Here is an 18,251-nt window from a genome sequence, read left to right on the forward strand (position 1 = left end):
GCGCAATACTATTTTTTTTCTTTTTTCTTCTTGCAGATTTTCCTTTAAAAGAAAAATCATATAATGTGTCTAAAAATCAGAGTTAACTTGTTTTTTTTTTTTTTGGACAATTTCCTAGTAATTCTTAATATAACTGGAGATCAATTTCCCTGGGAAGTGCTCACATATCCGTGGTAGTGTTTGCAGACCAGTTCTTGAGCTGTGCTGTGTGTGTGTGTGTGTGTGTGTGTGTGTGTGTGTGTGTGTGTGTGTGTAGGTGGGTGATGTGAAGAAATGCTTCCAGGTGTAGGTAGAGGAGTGTCACTCACTGTCACTGAATTGCAGGTGTGTTGTGACAGCTGTTTGGATAGCTCTGACCAGCTCCTGCTCTGGGCTATGGGACAAGGGCTAGACATAACCCCTTGCTTTCAGAGAGGAATCCCATTACTGTGTCTTAAAATAGCTATACTTCTGAGCCCTTTTCAAATAGAATTGCCCTAGATTTGATGGTTTAGGGAGTTTCCCTTCCTTTTCTGAGTGTGAAAGAGCCTGAAATGCATAAGAGACTAGTCACTAATGAGCTAGGGCAAAGGCATGGTGACAGGGTCCTCAGAGGCATCTCATCCAACCAAGCCAGTCTGTTTTGTCTGTTTATTTTTCTCTCTCTCTCTTCAGCATTTATTTAATCAGCAACAAATTCACTATGAACAGTGCCTCTCAGAGGATTGTCTTTGGTTCTGTTACATATTGACCTGTCAGAATGTTGAGAGCACAGTTGGTTCTTGCTAAAGCTTCAGCTGTGAGCTTGGCACCACCTATAGTTATCTGAGGGAATCTCAGCTGAGAGATTGCCTCGGGTCCTATTGGCCTATACCCATGTCTGTGAGGGATTGCCTTGATAGATGGGGGATTGCCTAGTTCACTCTGGGAATCACCATCTCATGACAGGTCTGGGCTATATGAGGAAGCTAGCTGAGCATGAGCCTGGGAGCAAGCCTGGAAGTGAGCCAGCAAGGAGCATTCCTTTACAGATTCTTGAGTTCCTGCTTAAGTTCCTACTTTCCTCAGTGATGGATTGTGACCTGGAAGTGTAAGACAGATCAACTGTTTCCAACCCAAGTTGCTTTTGGTGAGAGTGTTTTATCCTAGCAACACAAAGGAAGCTAGAAGAGGACCCCTCCGTCTAGATGTACGCACAAGAGAGCATCATCATCGGATGTATCACCCTGAGTGTTCTTTCATCAGGCCTCTGCTGTCCAGGGCTGCTTTCTGTCCCTCTTCTGTCAGGCTCAGGGATAGTAATGAGGCTGACACTGAGGAAGTATGCTATCTGCCTGGCCTGGGATTTTCAGAGCCTCCAGGAGCATCTGCTGAGTGTAAATGACACACTCTGTTGGTGCCCAAAGCCATTATCGCCATCAGATTTCTGCAACTCCTCCTGGTCCAGATGTAAGCTATTAATCAGGTCATTACTATAGTAAGCAATGTTGTCTGGTAACATGATTGACGTTTTATTTTTATTAGGTTTCCAGGGGGAGACAATTAAAAGTTGACCTAAGGTCAAGTCCTCAAGCAGCAGGAGGAGCTTGTTAGCTCTTTGTTCAAGTTGTTTTTTGCTTGTTTTGCTTTTTGTTTGTTCGTTTACTTGTTGGTGTCTGCCTCCATTTACTAAGGGATACTGCTTGGGAAGGAACTTTTCACTGTTTTGTTTACGGATGGATTTGTTCCTTCAACAGTGCCTGGCTTTTAGACTGGGATAACCAAGGCTTGCAGCTTCCTATCATTGTTTATCTTTCTTAAAAAACAGATCATTCAGTGTCTGTTTATTAACAGCAGAGGTGCTGAGTGATGTGGTAAGGGGAGCAGACTATGTAAAGAAAAGGTGGCCTGGACTAGCTTCCTGGAACTTGGGCTCCCACTCTCACCTCTTGGATGTGGACAGCAATATATGCTGGGGCCAGCTGGGTGGTCTCCTAAGCAGTTTCCCTTTGTCGGAGGAGGATGGAGGGTGTTGAGCATCTGTATCAGTTACTTTTTTATTGCTGTGGTAAAGCACCATGAAAAAGCAGCTTAAGGAAGAGTTTGTTTTGACCTATGATCCAGAGGGCTAGATGTCCATAATGCTGAGGAATCATGGTAGCAAGAAGAAGAAGAAGCTGAGAGATCACATCTCAACCGCACACAGGAATCAGTGCAAGCGGGAAGTCGGATGAGGCTATAAACCCTCAAAGCCCACCTTCCTCAGGCATTGTTCTACCTCCTAATGGTTCTGTAACTCCCCAAATAGTGCCACCAACTGGGACCAAGTATTCAAATACATTGAGTCTACCGGGAGACATTCTCCTTCAAACTACCAAAGTATCAAAGAATTTCCTTGACTCCAGCAAAATGGAATACATTTTCTGGAATCTTTTGCTCGCTACCCTATCTCTGAGCTTGGAGGATGAATGTCTGTGATAATGCTGGCATTATTATAATGCCTCAAGCAGGCCATAATGGCATCTATTCTGTCTGGACTGTATGGACTTCCCACAGTGGGAAAGGATTTCCATGGTTTTAGTGCCTGAGGGCATTTGCTCCCACAGCTTCCCAGATTCTGAGTTTTTGAAGCCTTTAAGCATGTAGTTGAAACCCTATGGGGTAAAGTTGGATACAGAAGCACACAAGATTTAGTGTGGCCTTTGTAGGCATGTCTCAGGAGTAGACCATTGAAATGACACAAGTGTGGTGGAAAGAGGAATTCATGTCCTGGCTGGGCAGGAAGGAAGCCAGGTATTGTCCTTGGAGCCTGCCAGACTGTAGGTATTTGCCTTGGTAATTTAGTGATGTGTGTGGAGTGGGCATCACTGCTCCGGCTCTTGCCCAGAGCATACCTCTAGAGCCTGCTTCCTGCCTCCCCTAGCTCAGGTGTTGAGTTCATTAATATAAGAAGAGGGGACAGAGGCCCCACTCTTCTCTAGGGATAATACCTTTTTATTTTCTTTTTCATTGCCACTTTCCTCTCCATTCTTATTTTGCAGAAATATTTTTAACCACCACTTAAAATCGTAGAGGAAAAGACCAAGCTAAGACCCAGAAAATGACTGTGACATACTGGGATAATTTATGACTTTTATTAGGTATTACTACAACTTTCTATTTTAAAAGAGAGAGAGAGAGAAGGGATTGCCCATTGTATTACGGACATCTGCATTTTCATTGAAATGGCAATGTCTGCTATAGATCTGCCCACCAAGAAGGAAGCCTGTGTCTCTGTGTTCTAGCAAAATCCTGCATCTAATGAGAAGGTTTAAAGACTAATGAATTAGTGTTTTCAATTGACATTTGGTATTTCCACCTTCCTCTCTATTTTAGGTTTACATTTTCAGTTGTTATGCACAGTGCTTTTGGTAGTAATTCTCTGAGTTGGCATGAACACACTGTACCTTTCTTCTCCATCTTTTTCCTTCTGCCTCCCTTTGGCATGGTTTGTGTCCTTGTTGTCTCTGAGCTGGCTGGTTGATGGGCCCTAGTAGCTGGTTGGTTCCTTTGAATCTTGAAATGACTTCACTGATTGCAGTTTCCAGTCCTACTCCTAGCCCCAAGCAACTGCAGGGGTTCTGTCTCTATAGCTTTCTTTTAGTAGAAATTTTATATAAATGTAATCACAGCCTATGTAGTCTAGTGTGCCTCAATTCTTTCACTAAGATGATTTTGAAGTTCACCTATATTGTAGCATGTATCAAGGGCATTCCTCTGTGTGGGGGTGGGGTGTATTCATGCATGTATTTGTGCATGCCTGTGTCTACATGTTCATGTGTGCACTTGTGTGAGTGGGTATGTATGTGTACATATGTATGTATTCAGATGGAAGTCAGAGGACAGCTTTGAGGATCATTCCTTAGGAGCCTTTCCTCAGGAGGTCTCTCAATGGCCTGGAACTTCACCATGTAGGCGAGGCTACCTGGCCTGCAAGCTTCTAGGGGTCTGCCTTCCTCTTTCTCCCATCTTGCCATTGCTGGGTTACAGGTGAATGTCACTGTATCTGGTTTGTTGCATGGCTAGTAGGGGCCTGAACTCACACTTGTGGAGCAAGCACTTGACTAACTTAGTGGTCATTCCATTGTATCATGAGCTACATGTCACTGATCCACTCACTAACTGGTGGGCATTCAGCCTGTTGCCACTTATGAGCCACTATAGAAAAATGCTGCTGTGAACTTTCCTGTCCAAACCTTGGAGAATGTTTTCATTCCTTTGCATAGATTCATAGGTAAGGTTGGTTAAGGTTTTTTTTTTTCTTTTTTAGGAAATTGATCAATTCTTTTCCAGAATGGCATGCCATTTTTAAATTATAACAATAATGGGAAGCTTTGTCTCAGAAACGTTAAGGTGTGTCAGCATCTGAGGAGCAATAGCTCACATCCTGTGGCTTCCACATGTGTGCACACCAGCACATACGCGTGTACACACCACCACCAAATGATATTTTATGGTGCCCAATGTACAGGTTTTACATTTTTTTATAGATTTTATTTATTTATTATGTATACAACATTCTGCTTCCATGTATATCTGCACACCAGCAGAGGGCACCAGATCTCATTACAGATGGTTGTGAGCCACCATGTGGTTGCTGGGAATTGAACTCAGGACCCTTGGAAGAGCAGTCGGTGATCTTAACCTCTGAGCCATCTCTCCAGCCCCAGGTTTTACATTTTTTGTAAACTTATTCTTAAGTGGTTTTTAAAATTCATTTTAAAGATGCTGTGAATAGAATTTCATTAATTTCATTTTCTACTTTTTATAAAATACTGAGGATTTTATATATAGATGCTGTATCCTAAACTTGATAGTCTCGTTACTAGTTCTTTTTAAAATGTGTTTATTTTGTGTGTTTCTGTGTGTGGGCACATTATCAGAGGACAACTTGTGGGAGTCAGTCCTCTCTCTCTGTCATGTGGGTCCTAGAGATCAAGCTTGGGTTGTCAGGCTCGTCAGAGAGTGCCCTTTACCCTTTGAGCCATCTCACCAGCTCCCATTATAGCTCTTTTCAAAAGATGACTTAGGTTTTTTATGTATAGGATTATGCCATCTGTAAAGATAAACATTTGTGCTGGCCTTCCCAAATCTGGATGCCTTTATATCTTGCCTTATCTTGCTGACAAGAATCCTCAGTCCAGTGCAGAATAGAAATGCTGATGACAGACATCAAATCTTCCTGTTCTGGAGAGCGGCTTTTAGTCTTTCTCATTACATGTGATGTTAGCTACAGCTTTCTGATGGATGACTCTTTCTGTCATAGTTTTAACTTTCAGTCTGTCTTCTCTAATACTAATAAAGCCATTCCATTTCTCTTACAGCAACTGTTTATAGTGCTCTGTGTTGTATGTCCTGTGACTTTCAGCCTGTCTGTGTCTTTGAATGAAATCCTCCACGCTAATATGTAGCATATTTGATGCTGCTTTTTTTGTTTGTTTGTTTTGGTTTTTTTAAAACAGGTTTCTTTGTGAAGCCTTGACTCACAGAGATTCCCCTGCCACTGCCTCCTGGGAGAGATTAAAGGCATGCACCATCACCACCCAGGCTCAATGTTGCTTTTTTTTAATTTATTTATTTATTATGTATACATCATTCTGCTTCCATGTATATCTGCACACCAGAAGAGGGCACCTGATTTCATAACGGATGGTTGTGAGCCACCATGTGGCTGCTGGGAATTGAACTCAGGACCTCCGGAAGAGCAATCAGCGCTCTTAACCTCTGAGCCATCTCTCCAGCCCTCAATGTTGCTTTTTTAATCCCATAAATTTACTTGCTTTGTTAATGAATTATATAATCATACCCATCTGATATGATTATTGAAATGAGTGGTTTTACACTGACTCTTTTGTTCTTTGTCTTTATGTGTCTTGTGGGGGTTAGGGGCGTCTTTGTTTTTGTTCGTTTGTTTTTGTCTCACTATGTTGACCAGGATGACTTCAAACTTGAGACCCTCTTGCCTCAGCTATCTGGGTGGTAGAAGTACAGGTGTACACTACATGCCTGCCTCCTTTTTAGTTTTTTTAGTTTTTTTTTAATGACTCCTCTATGGATTATGATATTCATGTTTATTATCACAGTATTTCTTTTTTGTGTTAGTTACATTTTTATTCCCTCACTGTGTGTGGTCAGATGACAATTTATGAGAATTGGTTCTCTTCTCTCTGTCATGTGGGGTCCCAGATAACTGCTCAGGTTGTCAGGCTTGGCCCCAAGTCCCCTTACCTGCTAAGCCATCTCACCAAGCATAGTCCATATTAATAATGACTTAATTTACTCCAACATAGTGTGATTTTCTCCCTTTTAAAAAAAATCATCGTTTCAAGTTTTATTGTATGTTTATGGGTGTTTAGCCTGCATATGTGTCTGTGTACCAGATGCAGGCAGAGCCTTAGAGGCCAGAAGAGGGGGTCGTGGCCCCTGAGACTGGAGTTACAGGAGATTGTGGGCCACCATGTGGATCCTGTGGAAGAGCAGCCGCTGCTCTCAGCTGCTGAGCATTTCACTTCTTCTTGACACCACTAATGTCTTTATGTTACAAACACAGCCATACAGTGTACTAGTTTTCCTTTAGTAGAAAGGAAAAGTAGTTTTTCTTTTAAAGTAGAAGCTTTAAAAAGAAAATAAAGAAACGATGTGGTCTTTATATTTACCCACATATTGGCATTTAGCTGCTGTTATTAGTTTATTCCTGAGGATTCATATTACCATCTGGTGACATTTCCTTGTAGTCTGAAGGACTTCCTTAAAATTTCATATTGGGCAGGTCTGTACTTGAAATTCTGTCACTTTTTTTTTTCTGAAAATGCTTGTACTCTGTTGATTTCAGAAAGTTTTACTGGACATGGAGGCCTTGGTTGGCAGTTTTTTCTTTCGACATTCTTAGTACATCTTCCCAGAGCCTGATGAGAAGTCGCTGGTAATCTTCCTGCTGTCCCCTGCATAAAGTGACCTTGAAGACTTTGTCATGCCTTTCTTTTGGGGTTTTGTACTGTATGCTGCTCTTCAGTTTTTTTCTGTCTCCATTCTATGTTTTAATGAATTTCTCTTCATTTAGCTCAGTGATTTATTCTGTCACCGAAAGCATCCATTAAGCCTGCTTACAGTTCTAGTCACTGATTGGGAATTTCTGTATGTAATCATTTATTTATAGACAAGGTCTCATGTAGCCCAGGCTAGACTTGAACTCAGTTCTCCTCTTTTGTCTCCTTAGTGTTTCTTACCAGCATATACTCTACATCAGCTGTGTTTCAAATCTTTAAAAACCATTTCCCCGAATTCTTTGATCATGTAAGTGCCATGTAGACATTTTCACATTGGCTAGTTTGGAAAGAATTTTATCTTTTTTTCTGAGCATGGGTTATACTTTTCTATTTCTTTGCATGTCTCATAACAGATACAGTCAATATATAAACACATGTAGAACATAAATTAAAAATGCAAGAGAATGCTGACATCATATGCAGAAAATGGACATAATTTAAAAACTTTCCACTAATTATAATTAGTAGTGGTGTTATTAGTCTGCATCTTTTTCATGTAAGATAGAATAAAGCAATTGGGTAGTTATTGGAATCTCTAATCTTACTGTCCCTTGTGTCCTTGAGGACTAGAATTCTTAACGTACAGATTAAGCATAGATGTGGACAAAGGAAAATCCTAGTCACAAATTTGAGTGATTGAATTAGAAACATTAGTATGAAGTCAAGAGGTATTTGTAAGGTGTGGGTGGAAGGAGCTAGCCAAGGTGAGTGACCCATTAGCAGTGAGCATCTTTGCCTCCCATGTAGTAATCTTGAAATCCTATATTCCAATAAAGAGAAATGTCATTCCATTCCATAGATATATTATGTCCCAGTGAGCCTTTTGTATCTTTACATGGTTTCAGACATCAAGGGATCTATTGAAGTCTTCTAGGTCATGTGACAAGGACTTAGGCCAAATATGGAGTAATTAGAATTTCAGAAAGAATAAAAGTTGCAACAGGCATATATGTTTAAATTCTTAAATTCTCATTCAGTATTTAGGAAACTAAGTCAATATCTCAGTTGCGGCTTGCGTTGCCATGATAAACGCCATGAGCAAAGGTGAGGAGTGGGTTCATTTGGGTTATTCTCACATCTTGTCCATCGTCAGATGAAGTCAGGGCAGGAATTCCAGGCAGGAACTTGGAGATAGGAACTGAAGTGACAGCCATGGAGGAACACTGCTTACTGGCTTGCTCTTCACTGTCTTAGACAACTTTGGTTGTCACCTTTAGGTGTTAAAAAGGCCTTTATATTAGGATAGGGTGAGTAGTAATAGTCTTTTTCCTATTATATGCTTACATGATGATTACAAGAATACCTGCCCTGTAATGAACCCCCAAATGATAAACTTGCTTTCTATGGCTTCCTATTTGTATATTTCATACAGTAAAAAGCTTAAAAAATATCTGAGGGGTATGAGAGCAGGCTTCAAGGTCCATCAGCTTGCTGAGCTGTTGGTCGGGACTCTCCTTTCTCCTTGGGACTCTCTTTCCCAAGTTTGTGGAGGACATGAGTTCCTGCCTGCCTCAGCAGGTAGGTGAGAAGCAGACACTTGGAAAGATAAGCAACTCACCTCAGCAGCAGCAAATGATGGTGACTTTGGTAATGACATTATCTCAGGATGTCTTCGCAGCTGGGTCTGTCGCTGTCCCAGCCTGTTGAGACCAAGATGTGCCCAGAGGAGCAAGTCTTACAGGTTCTCTCATGAGGAAAGGATGGCAAGAATGATAGGACATAGTGGGCCAGGAAACCTGACCCCCATCTGCAGGGCTGATTATGAGCTGTGTCTGGGAAGAGCCAAATGAGCGGAGCACTATGTGGTAGAGAACATCCTTTAGAACCTTGTCCTGGTGATGTGTGTGCAGATCCACGTCTCCAATATCTAGTCAGTCTCGTCAGCTGACCCTGTCTTCTGAGCAGTGCTCTGAGGCTGAGAGCATCCAGCAGAATTCTCCCTTGGCCTCCTAGCACCAAGGTCCTGCCCAAGCACTGTCCTGCCCTCTCTCCTCTGGGGTGAGCTTGGCTTCGGTCTGTGGAAATTTGCTGTGTTCTCCATCTTCGTCTGGTCTGTCAACATGGTGGGGCCATCTTTCAACTCTCTGGGCACTGGAGCTATACTGGGCCTGGGTTCAATCCCAAATCTTCTGTTTATTGGCTCAGTGGCCATAGACATATTTCCCTATCTGTATGTGTAAAACATACAGATTTTGAAGATTTTTGATATGACATATAAGGGAAATCAGCTTTGATTTCACAATGTTTATTATTAAACCGAACATCATAGTGCCTGCTTTTGGCTTTCACCCAGTAAATGTTTCTATGTGCAGTGGAGGGCCAGATGGTAGGTGGTGGGAGTTGGCAGATGCAAGGTTGGGGGATGCAAGAATGATATGTTTTGAGAAGCAGGTCAGAGCTCTGGGGTGTTGCCTGGCATGTGGCCCTTTCCTCCTGTTCCATGTCTCCAGGCATCTCACACCCCAGGCTCCCTTCCTGCTCACCCCTGCTCACCCTGCCCCCTGCTTCTCAGGACCACCTCAACTTTGCCTTTTTCTTCTTCTCCAATTTCACATTATTAGCCTGGCCCAGGTCCAGCAGGTATCTGGGACAACGCCATAGGCTCTGTGCTGTCTCAAGTCACGTGGTTCTGCTTCATTCTTTCCCCCAGGAGAGCACTGGGCATTTTACTCAATTTAATGTCAGAGTCCTTCCTTTTCTACTGGTTAGTAATTGGGTGCCTGTAGGCTGCTTGTGGGTAGAGCTGGGCTTAGTACCCAAGGCTGCCCTTAGGTTTCCACCACTTCCCATCCCGGATCCCTTGTTTTCCCCTTTGCTCAAATTCTTGGAGCCACTAGGACCATAATTCTTTAATGCTTAAAGGCCTTATGTTCTTCCAAATGCTTTCTTAGATTTCTTTTTTTATTTGTCTTAACTTTGAAATATTGAAATGCAGTCTCTATTTTCCACTCACTGAACTGAATGGACAGTACACTCTTGCTCTTGCACCTGAACTCTGAGCCTGAGTACCTGGTTCACTTGGAAGGGTTTCTTCCGTCTTTCCTTCCCCATGTTTCAAGGCACTGGGAAAACAGCGAGAGGTGAAAATGCCTTTCGCTGTGACTCTGCTGCTCAGCACTGATGAGGGTTTAGGATTCCACCGTCAGGACATGTCTACCTTCTAAGTTGTCTTGCTTCTTCACTGTCAGTGTCTGTTAAAGTAAATACTAAGTGGCACGCTGTAATTGACTGGGCCCACCTTACGATGCAGACTATACGGCACAGCCTGTCTTCCAAATTAGATGGGTCTGAGCAGCCCCTTGTCCTAGTGGAAGAAAATACAGCATGCTGGGACTTAACTCTGCTCTTCACATCTTTGTATTACAGACTTATGGAACTTGGAATTTCATTGCTAAACTCATTTTTTTAGTTTGTCCTTGTTCTTCATTAGTTCAGAGCAGTTTCCAAATGTCTATGTTAAGATAGCACAGCAAAGATTCCCTTTCTAAACACCTTTGAGTCCCCTCATGTTCAGTGTTAAGATTATAGCCATGGTTGGAAACACTGCCCTCTTCCCCCAGAGCACCAGTCTCCTAGGAGATGTCACCATCATCTTCCCAAAGAGTGAACACAAGGTCAAGAAAGTTTCTTATTTGCTTCCAGTGACATCATCTATCTACATCATCTATCTCTTAATTATGTCTGTGTGTGTGTGTGTGTACATGTGAGTGCATGCCTACATCCGTGCTTGTATCTAGGCATGTGTGTGCCATGTCTTTCTTCCTACTTTACCATCTCACTGGCCCCAGCTTTATCTTTTACCATCAGAGGGCAAATCTTTGCATTATTCCATATGAGCTGTTCATTGCATTGTTGGCTTTCAAAAACTAGCAGAGTGAGTGGGCCAACCAGGGAGTGCTATTGTTTTTTTCTTCAAAATTAAATGGTTCTAAAGAAATAAGGATTTCCCTGTGTTATAAATTGACTAGAAGGAAGATTCTAGCATTCTCCCCTTTCCAATGGTAGAGTTTGGATGATGTCTTAGGGTTTCCCTGTTATTAACATGATCTAGAGCATCTTGGCAGGGAAATGATTGATTATACCTAACAGCTTGTAGTCCTTCATCCAGTGAAGTAGGGCAGGAACCTGGAGGCAGGAACTGATGCAGAGGCCATGGAGAAGTCCTGTATTTATGGCTTGCTCAGACTACTTTCTGATAGTATCCAGAACCACAGTGACCTGGGCCTTCCTACATCAACCATCAATCAAGAAATTGCCCCACAGACTTGTCCACAGGCCAGTCTTCTTGGGGCATTTTCTCAGTCAGCTTTCTCCTTCCAGTGTGACTCAAGTTGGTATTGACATAAAACTATCCAGCACAGAAGATAATAGCCTCCATGATGGCGGGCATTTACAAAACACTTCCTCCGTGTATTTAACTGACTGTTTTTGCAGCCAATCAGTGAGCTGTAATGTTAGATAAGAGAACTGGGGCAGAGATTCCCCTTTAGGAGATCTAAACCCATGCCATTGGGCTCCAAAGTCCCCACCACACTGTTTCAGCTAGCAGTTTAGGTTTACAGATAAAGATAAAGGATTCTAAACAAATACATTTTGAAGGGCAAATTCCCCTGCGCTAGATTCCTGTGGTTAGTTTGTTAGAAGTATTATTACACTATGGAATCCAAGTCTTCATTGGATTCTATTAGGCTGCTGGGGTTAAACTGAAGATCATTAAGGAGCTGGAAAGATTGCTCAGTGGTTAAGAGCACTTGCTATTCTTGCAGAGTACCTGTGTTCAGTTCCCAGCACCCACATCCAGAGAATCAAGGGCCCTCTTCTGGTACTTCCGGTATACTTTCATACAGTATACTTTCATACATCCAGGCAAAACAGTCATAAAATACAAATAAATAAATCCTAAGAAATTTTGTACATTGTTGAGGTACAATTATGCTCATGAGGGAGGTGTTTGTATTGCCTCCCTGATGAGTTTCCTGTGGAGGTGGGTTTTAATGAAGGCTGGCGTCCTTTGACTATTCCCAAAGGTTGGGTGGAAGGAGGTGTTGAGATAGGACCCATATTCCTGTGTTTCCTGTTCCTCAGAGATTTGAAAAAAAGAGCTTAGAGAAGGGCAAGTTATTCTTATAGCTCTTTCTGGCTGGTGTGGCTGTTTGCCCTCTTTATGGCTATGGGCTTTCTTTCACATACCTTGTTGAATGAATTTCTTTATGTCCCCAGACCTGACCCATTTAACATGAACTCCTAGAGGCCACCCTTTGTGCCTGGCTTGATGTGTTCCTGTTACCTCACGCTGCCTGGCCAGCTGACCAGTTGTACACTTTACTTCACATTTGTCAGGAAGAAGCCTCAGTTGGTGCAGTCATCCGAAAAATGTTGTTAAGCCTACTACAGCTCTCATTAGGTTTAGAATGAGACATCCAGAAGCCTGTCCTGCTTGTTCACATCCCCATTTGACATGGTTGTCACACCCTCAGTCACTATGTCGAGGCTGCGGCTGGCTTACTTTGTAGAGCCCTTTGCTAAAGAGGCCAAGGTTGTGGGTTTGATCCCTGGTCCCAGGCTACAGAAGCCATCTGTCTTCACAAGTGCATGTCACTGGATCTGAGGCAAAGAGTGTGTTCAGAGGGAGAGAAGTTAGGCTCTAGGAAACCCAAGTATCTTTTGGTAGCAGGAAACGTGTAGTTTTTTGTTGTTTTTTTTTTTTAATTTCTGATCTGGATATCTGGATATATCAGACATTATCAAAACAGATGATAACATACAAGGTTTACAGACATGAAGGAGAAGCGAGATAGATTCTCAAACTGGGAACTGAGGGCAGTTGACCTTCGGATGGTACATCTTGTGTTTCTACCATTCTAAGTGTTGAGAGTGTCCATAATGGAGGATGGGTGTATCTTTGATGTGAGAATCTGTTTTATCCTTTGTCATCCTGTCCCGTCCCATCATCATGTCCCCCTCCCCCGGAGTGCAGGCTCCTGGTCACTCTTTCCTTTCTTGAGGGCTTCCTGGCTTACTATCAGTGTCCTGTCAGCTCCATGAGGCTGTCAGGACCAGATGTGGGTACATAAAAAAGCCTTTGCTCCTAAGATGTTCAGTTTGTCTGGTACACTAACATGTGGCAAGAGCTGTCTAGGCACATGTTTGCAGCTGTGCTGGGAGCTCCCCAGGAAGCAACACCTGCCTCTTCAAGAGGAAACAAGGAAGCTTCCGAGGGAAACCTTGCCTTTGGTCTTGAAGAATGGCTAAAAGTCCTTTGAACTCTGGAGACCAAGAGAACCATATGGAGGCACAAGGACAGAAGGGTTTTCCTAAATCACCCACAAGTTTTCTCCTCCTCTAAAGTTTGACATCCCCATTGTCCATACAGCTCTCTGTAACTTGTTGACTTTAGAATCATGCCAGATGTGTGCTCTGGTGTAGGAGGAATGCCTGCTCCATGCTACACAGAACATTGCTTAGGGTTTTAAGAGGGTATGTGGTTCCTCTATCTAAGTCTAAGGTTAGGTAGAAGGGTAAAGAGGCAGGTAGAATCCATGGACTTGGTCATGTGGCTAATTGTGGTTAAGTAGATACCTAGCCAGCTGCTGTTTGAGGAACTTGGGGTATAGTAGTGAGCCAAACAGAGATTTGTGTCATGGAAGCACTTCTATTCTTATAGTGTGTGAAGCTTGCCTGAGCTCCACAAGGCAGAGATGGCATTCCCTGGTCACTAGTGCATCCTCAGGGTCAGCTGGAACCTGGTAGGAAAATGCTCAGTGATTTGTGAAACAACCTACTGCTTTCGCTGCTCAGTGCCTGTCAGTAAGAAAGAAACTGGAAAGGGCCAGACCGCTTCTTCGCTCAGGAGATCTATTGCTGACTCATGCTGTGATTTTTGCTTAGAAATTATCCACCAGAGAGACTTTGAAATGGGTTTACTCTGGAAGGGCCCTTTACTTATCACCCAGGGATTTCACACTGAATGTGAAGAAGGCTCCTGTGTGTACCCCAACTGAGTTTTCATGGCAACTGAACTTATATTACTGCCTTGAGTCAAACTCAGAAGTCAGTATATTATTTAGAAATCTATGATGGGGCTGGGGAGATGACTTAGGGGTTAAGAGCACTAGCTGCTCTTGCAGGGGAACAGGGTTCAGTTCTCAGGAACCACATGGCCGCTCACTGTTCCAGGGTACCTGAAGCCTTTTTGACCTCTGTGTTCACTGCATGCATGTAGTGCACTTACACACACACACACACACACACACACACACCAAAATAAATAAATAAATATAAATGCATGGCGCAAGAAAGAATTTTCTTTTTCTACTCTTCTCCCACGAAATGAAAGGATAAATAAAAGGAAAGCATTGATTAAGGCCAACATAATCTGAAAGATTCTCAAGTCCCCCAGACTCTCTCAGCCTTGGTTTTCTGGTCTGACCTGATGTTGGAGCTTGGGCTCATTTCAGAATATGTCTCCCTCTTGTTTGATAGCTCACAGGATCATGAACAGGAGTTAATATAACTGTTCAGGGATGTAAAACAAAGTTTATGCTATTGTAAGCTTATGCTAAGAGTGTGAATTTGGAGCTCAGCCTTAGGAAAAGCTGCTGCAGAGGGGGCTGGTACCAGTTGAAAAGATGGAGGTTCAAGAGGGAGATCTCAATATAAAAATCAAAGCATCAAGAATACTTCAGGGCATAGGCAAGAACCTTTGGCAAAAGACTTGCATGGCATAGGAGATAATTTCAAGGAATTGAAAAGTAGGACCATATACATTAAAAAGCTTCTTTATAGCAGAGGAAGCAAACATCAGAGTGAAGACAAGCCCCAGAATGGGGGGAAATTTCTTGACAGTTAAATATTAGACAGGAACTATTATCTAGAATACATAAAGAACTGTAAAAAAAAATTAACCCACCCCCAAAGCATCTAGTCAGTAAGTGTCAAGAGAAAACAATTAAAACTGTTTTAGATTGCATTTCACCCTAGTCAGATTTGCTATCACCGAGGAAACAGAGGACAACAAATGCTGGTGAGGGTGTAGGGAAAGAGGAACCGCTATTGACTGTTAGTAGAAATCAGAATAGAGGTCCCTCAAACCTAAGAACAGAACTCCCATATGACCAGCTATACCATTCTTGGGTATGTGCCCAAAGGACTCTTGAGTCAGCGAGCTGCAGAGATACTTCATGTTGGACATGTTGTTTATTGCTGGAATATTCACAATAGCCAAGATATGGAACCGGTCAAGATCCCCTTGAACAGAAGAACATACAATGGAAATGTGATAAGTAGACACACTGGAATTATATTCAGCTGTGAAGAATAACGAGGTGACATTTGAGGAAAATGGATGGAACTAGAGATCATTATGTTAAATAAAATAAGCCATACTGAGAAAAGCACTAAGCTTTCTTTCATATTTGTGTGTGTGTGTGTGTGTGTGTGTGTGTGTGTGTGTTGAAAGTAGAAAGGGGGTCATGAAAGGGGAAAAGAAGGGAAGCACTATTTGGAGAGGGGAAGAGATCCAGCCAGAGGAGGATGGAGAGAATTGGAGGAGGGAAGAAGATGAGCAAGAATGAGATACAATGACATATATTTATGAAAATGCCATAATGAAGCCCATTATTTATATGTTAACTTAAAATTTTAATTTAAAAAATAAAAAGAGGGAGGACCATCTGCTGGATGGAGAATTGGTACCTTCCCAGTTGTGTTGACAACCTGTAAGGCTAACATTGACTCTTAGGAAGTAGAGAGCCCTGGAGGGTGAGATTCTAGAGATAAAATAAAAGCAAATAGAAATGGGGGGTGGGGAGTGGGAGAAGTGGAAGTCAGTGAAGGGTGAAGGAGACTGTTGCCACTATGAAAAGTCGTGGGTGTGACCAAGCATAGGCTCAGGGACACTGGCCAGCTTGCCTATTGGGTTGGGCACAGCAGTGGTACCAGGAGTGGATGTAGTATTGCCTGCCAGTTGGCTGACCTCACAGCTGGCCCTTATGACTGCAGGCCCTTTCCTCCCTGGTCTTAGCTGAGTTGTTGGAGCTGCTCCAACCTGAGGGAAACACACCAGTGCAGAAAGCTTGAGGAAGCAAAGTGCAGGAGATGACCCAAGTTCTGACAGCCTGCCAGAATGTATGCTACTTGGTACTGGCAAAGACATTACCATAATGAATTCTGACATCATTGCACTGTCTCAGTCAAGGGTGCTGAAATGGAACAAATGACCTCATGTCAGGGGTCCCTGGAAACCCTGAAACCAGGGAAATTCCTTGGTGCTCAGTTTTCAGTTAAGAGTGGAAACTTTAACCAACAGTTTGTTCTAGATATTTAATGTTTGTTCAGCATTTTAGGGACAAACTAATAGTTTAGAGATATGAAAGCCATCATGTGGATTTTGTTCATTTCCCTCATACTGGGTGATTTCATGACATTTAGAATATAATTCTTGCAGGCTGATTTCCTTTTTACTTCCTTGCTATCATGATTAAATATTTAGCTTTTTTTCTGTTCAGTGGCAAATTGGAAGTGATTGGTGGAGTGATATGTGGCTTTAACATGTTTATCATTGACTATTTACTGAGAACTGTAGAACTTGGTACTTGGGGTGCTTGTGGCCATTTCTAATATTTAAAACATGCTAGCCCTTCTCTGCTATCCTTCCAGAGTGCCACATTCATTTGAACAGGCCACAGCCTCAGGCCTGTTCCATTCTGCAACTGCTCTAAATTCTTTGTTTATGAACAGAATTCTTCTGAGCTGAGGAGAGCTCGATTCTGAATCCTGAACATGGTCCAAGAGCAAGCTGGGAAGAGCTGGCGGCAGCTTGCCCTCCCTCCAAAAGCTTCTTAGGGAGTCCGTATCTCTAGTTGGTTTTCCTTCCCCAGGCTCAGCCTCCTTCTGTCCTGGAGATTTTTGCATCCCTCCAGCAGAGGGCCTCCGTCCTGCATGGGAGAAACCACAGCCAGTCAGAAAGGGAAGTTGGGTTTCTCTAGGCATCATGTATCAGATAGCCAAGGGCATAACCATCTGGCACAGGGCTTCTTTACCTGGCCTAGTGAATTTGCTTTCCAGTTTGAACCAGTACCTAAGGAGCATCTCATTAACTGTCATCACCAGAACACAGAATTTATGCTATTTGTATGTGTGTGAAGTAATTTGCATATCAGTGACATGAAATACACATCTGAGCTCTTGGATTCATGTTTGTTCTTTCCTCTTGAGTCATTTCTGCTCTAGTGCTTATTTCTTCTGCCCATGGTGGTAACAGCATGGTGGAAAGCTCCCAGCTTGCTCTCTTGCCAGGCTTTGAACTTGAACAAGCCCTGTCACTTCTATGTGAGCTAGATTGTGTTGAATCATTTCTGGCTATTCTGAAAATTCCATGCTTCTATAACTCTATAAATAGTCCATTCTGTAAAGAGGACATGAGAGACACCCCAAACGACCAGGTCCTATTTGTAGCTTCCCCACAGTTATAATGTTTCGCTTTTACGTGCTTGTTCAAGGTCTAATTTCCACAGTGGCAAAGCAGTTATTTATGAGGGTCTCTCAGGGTCTCTCCAGTGACATTGCTTCAGGCCTGCCCTTATTTCATCAGTCCAGAGTGCCACCCTTTATGTACACAATGGGCATTTAATCAGTGATCTGGAAATAAAATTAGCTACCATAGCTATTCCCACCCCTTTTAGCTATGACTGTTCCCTGCCTCCCACGTTACTCTGAAGCACTGAGCCTCAGCCCAGAGCAATGTGTGTTGTTGCCCATGAACACGAATCCCATAAAAATAAGTGAAGGGATGGGCAGAGTGGATTGCATGTCCCAGAGCCCATACCCCAATTTTTGTTCATGCCTCTGATGGAGTCCTGAATATAGGCTTCTCATTTTATGCCACCACAAAGCGTCTGACCTGTCATCTCATCTGTGTAGGTGAGGGGGCTGAGGTGTATTTACATACTGGGCCAATCAGCCATTGTCGTCAAGTTCTGGGCTGTTCTTGTGAATGAGAACTCTGGGAAGTCACGTGAGCATCAGATATGAATCAGCCACCTTCGTGGTGCTTGCATCTCATAGAAGCCACATTTTTATCTCATACCTTTGCATGGTTGAAAATGTCATCCAAACAAGAGTTGTCTGTCACAGCCAGTGGAGGCTTTTCACAGTATTGCACCTGCTGATCTGGTCTGTGGCTTTCTGGAAAGATGAGATGTGTTCTAA

General features: G+C 42.8%; 1 protein-coding gene across 8 annotated transcripts in view; it reads left to right on the forward strand.

Annotated features, from left to right (window-relative positions):
• The window catches only part of Ttc7b (tetratricopeptide repeat domain 7B), a 275,916-nt gene that overhangs the window by 68,928 nt on the left and 188,737 nt on the right, over window positions 1-18,251 (forward strand). The gene's annotated exons all lie outside the window — the stretch shown is intronic.

Source organism: Cricetulus griseus, chromosome 5 (genome assembly GCF_003668045.3).
Source record: "Cricetulus griseus strain 17A/GY chromosome 5, alternate assembly CriGri-PICRH-1.0, whole genome shotgun sequence".
NCBI classification, from domain to species: domain Eukaryota; kingdom Metazoa; phylum Chordata; class Mammalia; order Rodentia; family Cricetidae; genus Cricetulus; species Cricetulus griseus.